The sequence below is a fragment of the Pteropus vampyrus genome, unplaced genomic scaffold (assembly GCF_000151845.1).
Source record: "Pteropus vampyrus isolate Shadow unplaced genomic scaffold, Pvam_2.0 Scaffold282, whole genome shotgun sequence".
Taxonomy (NCBI): Eukaryota; Metazoa; Chordata; class Mammalia; order Chiroptera; family Pteropodidae; genus Pteropus; species Pteropus vampyrus.
The window spans coordinates 990,890-1,004,131 of record NW_011889063.1 but is presented as its reverse complement, the minus strand read 5'-3'; positions in this window follow the sequence as shown (position 1 = coordinate 1,004,131).

The window sequence follows — 13,242 nt, the reverse complement described above, 5'->3', positions numbered from 1 at the left end:
CGGCGAAAACGTTAGGGCCTCGGCACGGACGTCCTGAGCCTGACGTGCTCCCCGGACGCGTGGACAGGGCTGTGGCAGGGGCAGGCGACCTGGCGTTCAGGGGCAGGTGGCAGGTGCAGACGCCGGCTTGGGGACCGCCAGCCTCTGGGGGGCACTTTACACCAAGGGACGAGACCACAGGGGGAGGAGGGAGAGGGAGGAGGGACCGGCAGAGGGACTGGGGGGGACACCAGGAGCCACCTGTCCTCGGGCAGGCGAGGCACGTGCTGCCGGGAAAGAGAGACGGGCCGTGTGGCCGCTGCCGACAGGTCTGGGGCCCAGCGCGGGCAGCGACCGGGACCCCACGACCTGGAGGCCGACGTGAGCAGAGGTGCCGGCCGCGACGCGCACCACCGTGACGTGAGCGACGGGAAGAAACAGACGCGAGAAAAGCTCCTCCCACCTGCCCGAGAGCCAGGCAGGTTCGCGGCCCCCTCCACCAGGAAGGACGGAGCTGCCCCCAGACGCCTCGGACCTCAGCTGGGACCGGGCACCCGCGTCCTCTGCAGAGCAGACCTCACTGACTGGCCTTCGGCCTGTGGGACCCCAAACCACTGTCCTCTGTCCTGTCACTTCTGTGTGAGGGCGCGGTCTCCGCCGGGGCCACGGCGTGAGCCTGAACTCGAGTCCCCTCCCGCGTCCCTCGGCTCTGGGTCCCAGCGGGACGCACGTCCGCGGGCAGCAGACTCGGCCCGTCTCGTGACCTGCTTTCTGTCACAGAGCCTCAGCTGAGCGCCTGGGAGCCCGCCCTGCCAGGTCGTCGTCACCTCGGAAGACGTTCCGACGAAGCTGCAGGGTGAACGGGTCAGTGAGCGCTGGGACGCAGGGGGACGCAGCTCGCACGGTCTTCCCTGGGGCCCTAACAGAATTCACTGAGAATCGTTCTGACCGGGGCCACACCTGGCCGGAGAAAACGGCACTGAGCACACTGCCCTTCACACCCGAATCTGATGAGGACAGGGGTCCGATGCCCCGACATTTCTCGGGGGAGGGTGGCCCAGGTAGGACACTGACCGGGCAGAAGCCCAGTGCCGCGTGGGAGGCGAGCCTCAGGGCTGGCCAGCGGGCGCGTCCTGTCCTCCAGAGACGGGGGCTGCAGGTAAATGAGGCTTCTGGACAGAGGCCGTTGCAGGAATCTGGATACTTAGGGCTGCTCAGGAGCCGCCGAGGACCTGAAAGTCCCTTCCGCCAGGGACAGAGGAGCTTCGATTGGGCGGAACGCGCAGGCCGCCGGGGCCAGCAAAGGCCGAGGACAGCGACAGCCGCCCCAGGAGCTCGGGGACCCCACGCGGGGGCCGTTCCAGCCCCCCAGGGCCTGTCCCCAGGGGTGTCCCATGTGGACGGTGCCTCCACGCGGGGGCCGTTCCAGCCCCCCAGGGTCTGTCCCCAATGGGGTGTCCCATGCGGACGGTGCCACGAAGGATGCATGACTCCATAAAACGGATGCCGAGTTCGAAACCTACCTCTCCTTAAAGACTGCTGCAAACTGTGTTTGAAACCATCAGATATCGTAAATGACTTTATTGCATTAAAAGGCAAAATACAGTTGGCGATGTTCACAGACGAGCAGTGTGGCTGGCGGCATCGGTCTCCGCGCACAGACCAGGCCACCGGGCTCACAGCGCTGGGCCCACCGTCCCCTGGAGCAGGTGCTGGCAGGACAGGCGCAGCTCACTGCTGCCCGCCGTGGGAACCGGGTTCAGCCGCGGTTTTGAGCCCGGTCACCTGGGCCGCCTTCCGCACGGCTGCCCGCTCACGTGAGGTGATCCTGAGCCCGTGGGACAGCTTCTCGGCAACCACGGCACGTTTCTGTTGGGACGCGTTGTTGTTTGAACCCTCGTTTTAAAGTCTGTGCTCATATATTTAACTGCTGTGGATTTTTAACTCCGACGCTGGCTGCTTCGTTCCGACGTCATGTTTTTATGGCTGTGTTCACACGGAGTTGCTTGCTCTTTGTTAAAAATCGTTATTTTTAAATCAGTGTATTCTTAAATGTTTTTCACGTGGTACGAACGCCTCCTATTACATTTTTAAGCAGACGACAGCGGAGGCCACCGGGTCACACAGACGTGGCAGAAGAGAAGTGACGTCTGTCGACGGCCAGCCCCCTGCCGGACACCGCACGAAGCGCGGACATAACTTAGCCCATTTCGTGCAAGACGGCCTCGTCCAAAACGTTCTAGAAAACACGGAGGACGGAGCGGCCACTCTGGGAGACCCGATGCTCACGGCCACAGCCCCCCTCGGCCAGCTCACCTCCCCAGGTCCAAAGCGGTGCCGGCGGACGCCCCGACTGCCACACCTGTGGCCGCTGCTCTGTGCGGCGCAGCCCACGCTGAACCGCTGTGCCGCTTCGGCCCTCACCGCCCTCTGGACAGGAGCCCGCCGCCGACCAGGTCCTTCGTCCTCCGGGGCCAGCGTGGAACACTGCCCCTAAGGGCCTCCCATGGACAAGCACTCAGGCTTCGCCAGCTCTGTGCCCTGTGCTCCTGGGGACCGCCAGGCTGATCCCCGGGCAACAATGCGCCATTGTGGACACCCCAAAAGGCGCATGAAAGCCGCAGTGTGCTGACTGTTCTCAAAGGCCCCTCAGAACAGCGTCACTTGTGTGCAGCCTGCTCGGAACTTAAGGACCATTATGGAGACCTTGCAAATACTTTCACGACGCCCCAGTCAGAGAGCACAGTAAATTTTTTTTCAAATCACAGAAAGCCACGGCATCAACTTTGTGCTTGTAACGTTATAAAAATGAACAATCTGGTTTTGAAAGACACTAAACACAAGTTTCCTTTACGGGTGTACGGAACGTGTAAGCATCATTCACGATGGAAGAAACAGAAGGGAAAGTCGCTCCGCCGGGGAAGGAAGTGCTGTGCGGCTGGGGATGCGGCAGAGGAGAAAATGACTCAGAAGAGAAGGTGCCATGACCCCCAGAACGAGGCGCGCCCAGGAAACGAACACGGTGATCCCGGCATGGTCCCCCCTCCTAACGCAGGGCATCGAAACGCCACGTGATCTCAGGACCTGGGAGCTGGTAGAGAAAGGGGGTGAAGCCTGGGACTCGTTCTCGTTTGCATAATGAGATGCAGGGGGCGGCTTTACTTGGCGCACAGCAGTCAGTGGCAGGTGAATTCTAAGTTTCTCCCCGTGGTCCCAGCTCCTGTGTAACCGGTGAGTAGGGCAGAGTGGGCATGTGGCATGGGACGGATGTCGCTCCTGTGATCAGGGGACCGTAACAGTCTCTGGAGAAGCGTCGACGCTTGGGAAAGGCACCGGACGGGCCGAGCGCCTGTCCCCACGGCGGCACTGCGGGCGGGCAAGGCAGACTTTCCGCAGCTTCCGGTCCGTGAGGGCAGCGTCTGGAGCAGCCACGGGTGTTGGGGGTACAGGTGGGGATTTGGGAAAGGAGAGCGGACAGCGGGAGCCCCAATCTGAACCTCTGCCGACCCAGAACCACACGCGGGCGGAGAGGCCCGTCACACCTCAGACACACTCGCCTCTCAGCTGCTGGCTCTCGGACCCTCACCTCGTACGGCTCGTTTTCCTCCCAAATTGTTCCAAATACACCGTGGGTAACGGCTGGAGAGCTGGTGCTGGAGCCTGGGGACAGGAGGCTGAGTGTGATGCTCGTCATCTCTGAGCTTCCGCCCTCACACAGCACAGCGACTACCTTCCGTCCCGATAAAGGTCCTGAACTCTGGACTGGTTTGCCCTGGCCAGTTACTCAAAGAGAACACGACATTTAAAGAAAAGTAACAAAAAATAGAATTGAATTTGTAAAACGTCTGATCTGTTACAAACTACAGCAGACTGAAAGGAAATCGAACGCCCGTGGGCAAAACGCTGGCGAATCATCCGGCGGGCCGGCTCCTGGGTGTCGGGGAGCCGAAGCCAGCTCCCCACAAGCGCTGGACGGCGGCCCACAGAGCCAGCGGAGGCCCCAGGGTCCCAGGGCCACCGTGTGGCCCTCGGAGAGGGCACGGCGTATCTGCAGACAGAAACTACACGGCACCTGCTGAACCGGTGACACAGGCGTCAGTCCAGGGCCTCGCTTTTCGGTTAGAGACGTCACTTCTCTAAATGTGTAACTGACCCGTTTTATCCCAAACTCGCCCCTGTTCTACGATTTACAGCAGGACAAACACCACCCTTCGGTTTGTGCGTCTGTGACAGGAGAAAAACAATATTAGAAAAAAACCGAAGTCAATTACGACATGTGAGAATTCAGTGACAAGCGTTAGGAACGCAGAACTGAGAGGCAGATGGACACGTGTCCAGGGAGGAAAATCAGAATCTACCTGCGGGCGGCTCCGCAGGACCTGGGCGGGACCCTGCCCCGCGCAACGTCATCCTGTTGGGGGGATGGGGTGCTCGCCTGCACCCCGAAGATGCGGGTGCAGGCCGAGGGGACGGCCATGGGCTGCTGTCCGGCCCCCGCTCCCCAACCGCGGCTCCTGGCCCGCCCTCCCCACTGCTGCTCGTGGCTTCTGAACCGCGTCCACGCGCTTCAGCCCCGACGATGCACGTGTTTAACGTCCGCCGTGCTTAACAAAGCATCACACCGGCTTCTGTGACACAGACGTTCACTGACGGTCTGGGGCGAGGGGCGGGGCATAAAACAACAGGACTGAAGACACCCGAACAGTAGCCGTCGGCTTCTTCACCCCGGGGGGCCCGGGGTGGTCAGCTCCCTACTGGCCATCTCTGTCCCACGAACCCGGTTGGCTGCCACGTAGAGGGTGAGTTCTCTCTACCGTGAGCCTTTTCCATGCTGTCCCTAGAACATTTTTATTCGTCACCCGTTCACAACCCGAAACCCTCCTTACTATGCAATAAAATTTACTTCTTTTAGTTCAAGTTCCTTCTCCCAGATTAAACCTCATTGGGAAGTCTGATCTGTCTCCAAAAGGCCTCGGGTCTGCGTGGGGCCTGGTCCGCACCGAAGACCCAGGGTCTCCTGCACCGGACACACACCGCGGGCGACCTGCCCGCCCCGCAGCTGCCCCCACCCGCTCACGAACACGCACACGACCACGCACCTCGCCAGCCCAGCCGCGCCGCGCCCCGGGAAGTCAAGGCAGGTCAGCGAGTCACACCACAGGCTTCACTCCCCGATAATCCGACTTGCTGGGAACACCGCGCTGGCTGCTCACGCCGCACCCTCAAACGGATTTTTTAAATCGTGCGCAAAGCTGAATGCAGACCTCACACTCTCAATGAAAATGAACTCCAAACGGATCACAGACCTAAACGTAAAACGCAAAACTATAACCCCCGAGAAGATAACACAGGAACGACTCCAGATGACCTCGGGTATGGTGACGACTTTTCAGCCCTGACACCAAAGGCACGACGCAGGAAGGAAGCTGATAAGCTGGACTTCATTAAAATTAAAAACTTCTGCTCTCTGAGAAGCCGTGTCCGTGCAGTGAGAAGGAAAATGGGGAGACAGTACTGCGAGAGGCACAGCTGGTGAAGGCCTGTTACCCAGAACGTGCAAAGACGTCTTAAAACTCATCGATAAGAAAACCAACAACCTGGTTTTGAAAAACTGAGTCAAAGGCCTTAACAGACACCTGACCAAAGAAACCGTCCAGACGGAAAACGAACACGTGACAGACGCCCCACAGCGCAGGTCATCGGGGACGTGAGACAGGGAGACACCACCGCACGCCCATCGGAACGGCCACCGCCCAGGGCCCCGGCGGCGCGGGTGCAGGGGACGTGGACCAGCAGGAGCCCTCAGTCACTTAGGATGAGGCCACTTAGGATGGCGGTTTGGCAGTTTCTTATAAAACTAAAGATCCTCTCTCCACGTGACCCAGCCACTCCTGGGCATTCATCAAAACAGCCTGAGGACCGACGTCCACACAGACACCTGCACGCGGTGTTCACGGCGGCTTCGCTCGCGGTCCCCCAGACCTGGCGGCAGCCACGACGTCCTTCAGGAGAGACGGCTAAATGAACCGTGGCCCGTCCCAAAGACCGACGGCTATCCGGCACTGAAACGCATGGGCCGTCAGCCACAGACAGACGCGGAGCGACCTGGACGCCTGTCGCCAAGTGAAAGAGGCCCATCGGAAAGGCCACACACTGTGACTCCAACTCTGTGACATCTGGGGACGGCCAGCGGCTCCCCGGGGCCCGGCAGCTCTCACGGCAGTGAATCGACCCTGTGGGGCGCTGTCGCCGTGGGCACGTGTCATCGTTTACCGACACGGATGAGATGTCGGCTCACCAAACATCTGCTTACCCCTCCTCGAGCAGAAAAGGGTCCCCTTTCCAGGCTCGCCGGCACGATGGTACTTGGTTATAAAGATTTTACCGGAACGTTTCGCTGACCTCTCTAAAAATCAGGGCTATTCAGTTTTATATTTCTTCTTTAGCTAATTCCTACAAAATATTAAAATTTTTTGGAGAATTGCCTTTTTATCTCAGTTTTCATATTTAGTGGCATAAAGTGGTTCAAAACCCCATCTTATTATTTTCAAACGTCTGTCCTTGCAGACTCATTTCCCTCCTTCATTCCTAATTTTGGCGTTTTTGTGTCTTCTCTCGCTTTTCTTCCTTGGATGATTTTGCAAAGAGTTGGCAGAAAGTTATTAGAGAATAAAAGTAAATTTCCCAACTTCAACTTATTAATTATAATTTTAATTGTGAATATGTTGTTAGCGATCGTTAACATGTTAATGATTCATGGTCACTGAAATTTTAAAGAATGAATATTATCAAATAATATTATATTATGTACGTTATTCGTAAAGACAAAAGAAAAAGTAGACTGTGAGCCATTGTGGAAAACATAAAATTTCAGCACTCTGTAACTACTGTTTCTCCGCCTACTTCCAATTTTTCTCCTTCTTCTTCTTATGGGTCTGAACTGCTGTAGGAACCGGAGTCCTGAGCATCCAGAGGAAGAAGGCGAAAGCGTCTTAGCCGAGCCCTCGAGCCCTCGGTGGGACGTGGCAGCGCGGACTGTGGGAGGGGCGGGTCGTGTCCATGCGTCTGTGCTGGAAAGCGATTAACTGGGCAGAGGCTGTGTCTGGATGCTCCCCAGCCGTTAACGAGCAAACGAGGAGTTTCGCCCCAAAGTCCATTTCGAAATACATGTTACATCACTTACTTTCAGTGGATGGAGTTGCAATACAAATTAATTCAGTTCTGCCCAATTTCATAAGGGAGTATTTTATCATGTACCATAGGCCTCAGGAAACAGCTGACCACCCAAGAGTAGAGTGAATGTGTGTGTGTGTGTGTGTGTGTGTGTGTGAGAGAGAGAGAGAGAGAGAGAGAGAGAAATGTGTGTTGAGTGTGTAATAATACACGGCCCTGTTTTTCTGCCTCTTCTAATTTCAGAAATCATGGTTCAGAATAAAAGGCCAGAGATACAAGGAGAGAAGACAGACGATGAGAGAGAGATGGTAGACAGATGATAGACAGTAGACAGACACACACACGCACACACACACGCACGCACACGCACACACGCACACACACGCGCACAGACGCACACGCACGCACGCACACACACACACGCACGCACACGCACACGCACACACACGCACACACGCACAGAGTCGGGGATTCTGGAAAGCTGACACTACTAAGGGACACGCAGCTGTAAGTCTAATGTGCGGTGATTTCTGCAGGCACGAGGATCAAATCTCTATCTGGAGCAAACAAACCCCGTAAAACGCTTCCCCGATTTTCACACTGGATCACTCTCACTGCTGACTGGAATGCAAACGGCAGAGGCGTCTGAGATAAGTGGAGAGCACCCGAGGGCGCACATAGCTGAAAACATGAGGTCCCCGCCCACCCACAGGGACGCGCCCACGGGGCCGGATGCCTGTGCCACGCCCCTCATTCCCCGGCTCCGCCTTCAGAGCAGCGCAGACTTCTAAACCCACCGCTGACAGAACAAAACAAAACAGTCTCACACCTCAGACACTGCGGGAAAGTCCCTGGCTTTCCCGAAGCTATGAGCTACCCCGTCACCCTTCAGAGACTACAAGGTGTCAATGGAAGCAGCCGCTTTGTAAAGCCAGAGCTCCGGGATGCCGCCCGCCCTGTGAACAGTCGAGCGCCGACGTGGCGGTGACCTGTCACGCGTGGCTGCTGCGCACGAACGCCCTCTCTTCACGGGAATGTTCTAGCCAGCCCACTGACGCCCGCAGGCCCTTCGCGCGCTGCATTCGATGCGTGATCCTGTTCTCGGGCGGCCTGTGCTACTCTGGGCCAGGTCACAACCCGCCGCCCGGACCTCCTGCTTCTGGCAGTTTCCCCTCCACGGTCCTCTCGTTCCCTCCCACTGCCCGGTCAGAATGTCCTACGACATCCCTAAGAAGGGTCCCAGTGAAACAAAGAGTGGAAATGACCTGTCGCCGGTTTTGTCTTTAATATAAGTCTCCAAAGAGTAAAAAGAAGTAAATACTGATTTAATTCTGTTGTTTGAAACGTATCCAGCCAAAGAGCCTCCCTCACTCTACCTGCCCCGAAGTAAACACGCTGACCCCATACGCTACTGAGTTTTCAGTAAACATATTTTGGGAAATAATTTTTTACTGCTGTGCAAGTTTGGGTTACACACACATTTTACTTTTTGTGCTTTACTCTGGGTTATGTGTACGTTTCAGAAGCTCTAAAACTGGTCCGAGGAGCTGTTTGGACGACTGCACCGGTCTTGATCGACAGTCTACTCCCGCGGAGACGAAAACCGCACACTGGCCACCACGGGGCCTGCCGTGCGCTCTCACTACGCGTCTCGCGACGATCGGGCCGAAAGTCCCCTTGGAGCTGACGACGTGGCCGCCTGGCACCGTGCCGTGGCCACCGAAAGCGGAGCGCGGCGGTGGCGCGGTCCTCCGGCTCGCACGTTCCTTCCGCATGCAGGTGACGGGCGTGCGGTGCGCAAGGAGACTCGTCACGGCGGCCTGGTTTGCGACATCGCACTGAGGGGCAGGCCCAAGGCCGGACCACTCGCTGCCGATGGGCAAGCAAAGGGCAGGGGCACTCTGGGAACGGCTCCGGGGCTCCTAAGAAGTTAAGCCACGCGCAGCAGTAGGTCCCCAGGCTCACTCCCGCCTGCCAGCCCCAGAGCGGAGACACCGCGCTCACGCCGATGCCCGTGTGTGCGCAGAGCACTCGCCCGGGCCCCAACCGCACACACCAGATGCTCCTCACGGGACAAGCGGGAAGCGCGGCTTCGGCCACCCGTGCGGCAGAAAGGACCCCGCAGCAAGGACACGGATGACCTGGGCGGCTCTCGAATGCGTCGTGCTCACCGAGAGTAAATCAGTCAAGAGCTACTTCTTAGGTGACTCGGCGGTCACGAAGTTCCGGAAGAGGCAAAACCACAGGGGTGACGTGGGGACCGGGCGGGCGGGCGCGCGGGGTGAAGGTGAGCAGAGCGGAGCGATTCCTGGAGGTGAGGGGCCCACGGGCGAGCAGCGAGCGCCGTCCCCGGCGGCGAGGAGCGGAGGGATCCCCGGCCTTGAGGAGCCGTGAGGAGCTGTGCCCGTGCCCTCGGCACTCCCCTGGGGCTGGGCGGCCACGGTTCAGCTCCTGGCAGACCACGCGTCTCCACCCCTCCTGTGTAAGACGGGGCTGGGCGGCCACTCCCTGACACGCCGTCACAGGGCCAGCGAGCCGACGGCTGCTGACGGGACATGGCGACACTCAGCACGGTGCGGGGCACGGAGACCGGTCAGCACTGCCGCGATGATGAGTTTCTGAGAGCGAACGGTCACGCGCCTGACATTTTCGTGTGAACAGTTCTGGGGTGCGCGTGTTTCAGGGGTGTGCGTGGGGACAGCCCCTGGGACGGCCAGCGGCCCTACCGCCTGCCGCTCAGGCCGCAGTGTCACTCACCCCCACGGTGGGCGGCCCATTCCTAGTGAGCAGACCAGCCGGGAAGAGCGAGTGGCAGAACGTCGCTTCCGAGATGAAGCCGCGAAGACTGTGGCCTCCACTCCACTCGTCCCCGTCAAGTCCGCTGCTCTGGGGACGCGAGGGGCCCCGTGTGAGCCGCCAGGGGGACAGGCCCTCGTGGCAAGGGGCTGGCACCTCTGGGCAGGACTCAGCGACGGGCCGAGGCCTGATGCTGACCTTTTCCAGGAGCAAATGGCGATTCAAAGGTGAATAGAAAAATGTGATTTCTTCTGTGTCCGTACCAAAAAGAAAATCTGAATACTCACATCTCTGTCCATAAATAAATTAGAATTTCCAAATTAAAAATGGCTCAAGTTATGCTTTGAAATGAGGAGCTATTTAATGATAAATACAGTCTTGATAGAAATTTCAGAAGAATTTAATTGAATGCATTTTGAGACTAAAAACATAACCTTAGCGCCTTGTGTCAATTTTGCCACTGGATGGCGCTATAACACCAGCTAACACTTCAAAACCTGGATTGTTACTTAGAAGTGGTCTTCCTGAGACACGCAGATAGAGCATAAGCCTAATAATGAGCTGGAAGTGCTTGTTCCGCGGTTGCTTCCCGTCCACCCGGCAGCCCTGTCACTGTCTCGGCAGAGAGGACGCCAGTGACCCTGGGCTGTGGGGGGAGGGGGCAGGGGGTCCGACTCGCTCAGTCTCAACGTGGGGAACTCGAGGACGCTCCTTAAAGGCACGAGTTTGTACGGGGTGAGATTTAATCTAATCCGTGTTTGCAGATGGACGGTGGGTCTTACAGACGTCAGCATTACCTCGACATCACAAGGGAAAGAACCTTCTTGGAGGTCCAGGCCTCCAGAAGAGGCCCGGGTCGGGCGGTGGCCGGGGAAGACACAGAGGGCCCAACCGTCGGTCACCATAATCATAAAAGACCCGTAATCCAAGACCGTGGCCTCCCCTCCCGGCTCCAATTACGGTATTTGGTACACAGGTCCCCGTCCCTTAACTGAAAACCTAGGGACTGACTTCGCTTTAGGAATCAAATGCTCAGATCAAAAAGACAGAAAAGCCCCTAGAACACCTTCGACCTTGGCCTTCAGCACGGGACACACCTGGCAGTGGGGACGCGGCTGCGCGCTGACCCCCTCGGACCTCGGAACGCCCCACATCGCCGGCCCCCCCTCTGCCTCCGCCGCTTTGTCCTCTCCTTGCCCTAAGAGTCTTAGTTTCCTCCCCCTCATTTCCCTGATTTCTGAAACACGTGACTCGACAGCCCCCGGGGACCGCTAGCAGGGGCCCGGCCCCCCCCCCAACGTGGGATTCTCTCCCTTCCCCGTCATCGCTGAACCGAGGTGGCAGCTCCCTGTGACCTCCGGCGGTTTACAGAACTGAGCTCTGCACACACGACCCCGGCTTGTCGGCCGGGCCTTACGCTCCCTGTGCTCTTCATGAGCAAACGATTCGCCTCCGTTTCGCCCCGTGACAGAGTCTCATGTCCATGAAACGTCCACACGCCTCTGCCTGGTGGGGAGCTGATCCAATGACGTGTGTGAGCCCACACTTTCGAGGTCCCTCTCGGTGACAGACGTGTAGTCATCACAGACTGTGCTCTCTGGGCCCTCCCCTGATTCCTCCATCAAGGTGTGCAGGAAGGAGCACCACCTGGGAGCTGATTGCGACACCAGGCCACATGTTTATTGTGGAAGGACGTAACTCGGGGACGGCCACATGGCAGGGACGCACAGGGCACTCCGTGGGGAAGGACGCGGAGCTGCCACACCCTCGTCCAGCGTGTCGCCCCTGGATCCCCAGATGTCCACCGGCCCAGAAGCTGCAAGGATAACACACTTCTGTGAGCCAAACTATGACACACAGACGTGAGACATAAAAGTACACTTATGGGGACAGCGAAGGCGCCCATGTTAAGCCGGAGCTGGCCTGATAACCCAGGACGTGGGACTGGCTCGGAGACGTCATCGGAAAGCGGTGGGCGAGGCATCTGTGTTCATCACCACCCCAGACCTCAGAGACAATGGGAAAAATTACGGCGAGCAGCTCTTACGAATTCAAGGACGTCAAAACCAAAAAATCAATGACAAAAGCAGCCAACGTATCAGCATTTTCAAAATGAGATCACAGGACTGAAAAAGGAAGTGACTTTTCTAAAGTGCCACATGCTAGGTGCCTTCTTAGACATCAGCTTCTTGAAGCTTCGCGTCCCTTCCCCAGGAGGCAGACATGCAGGATGAGGTTCAGTCCAGCTGGAGAGCAGAACCACTCATGGAAACCGAGCATCTCCCAGGCCGCCCGGGAGCAGGAGACCCAGACGCGGCAGCTGCTCCGGCAGGATGCACAGAGGAACCTTTCCGACAGGCCGGGGACATGAGAGCCACTGCCAAGGGCACCTGAGAAACTGCCGGCAGGTGATGTTCAACGTCCACGTGACTGACCCTCGTCCAGCTCCACGGCCACTGCAGGGACCTGGAGCCACCTGTGTCCTTCACACTCGCTGGCATTAACTTTAGTTCCAATGATGTTTAAGCAAATTTCACAAATTACAAGGCGCTCAGCTAGGTGACCTTATCAGTGAACAGGCCAGATCGTGTTATTTGCCCCCAATTACCTGTCTCCCCGCCCTTGTCCTGCTTCCCCTCTGGCAGGCATCCGCCCCCTGGCCCCAGACAGTGGTAGAGCCACACGACTCGCCTGGGTCAGTGGATGTGACCTACGCCTGCCCAAGAAGCAGCTTACACGCCCTGCCCGGGTTGGCTCTGTCTGGCGGGTGCTGTCCTCTGGGTGTGTCTCAGGCGGTGGCTCCTTCTTCGAGGGAGCCCAGGGGTGACAGGACTCACGGAGCTGGGCTGGCGACGCATCCACAGCAAGAAGAATGTGCGCGGTAGACAGCGCTGCGATTCTGGCTTGTTTGCTGCCGTTGGTGAGAAGTGGCCAACATACAGGTAAACAGCTTGTAAAAGGAGGGTCAGTGTGAAAGTTACTCAGTTGAAAGGAAAATTCCTAAAATTAAATTAAGCTTGAGTTAATTTTGCCTCCAGGGACATCTTTAGTCATTTATTCCTCCCAGCAAGAAGACCTTACAGCAAAGGGTGCGCTGTGCCCCCCGGCCGAGGGCCGGCTGACGGCACGTACAGTGAGCACGGCATCTCCTCGTGACATGTGACACCGTGGAGGAGCCCGAGCTGCACGTCCTAACTTTTTCTGTTAATCATAATCAGTTTCAGATACTACACAAATAAATTGGAATTAGAATTCAGGAGTGATGATGATTAGTGGGAATCTGCTTTAAAACAG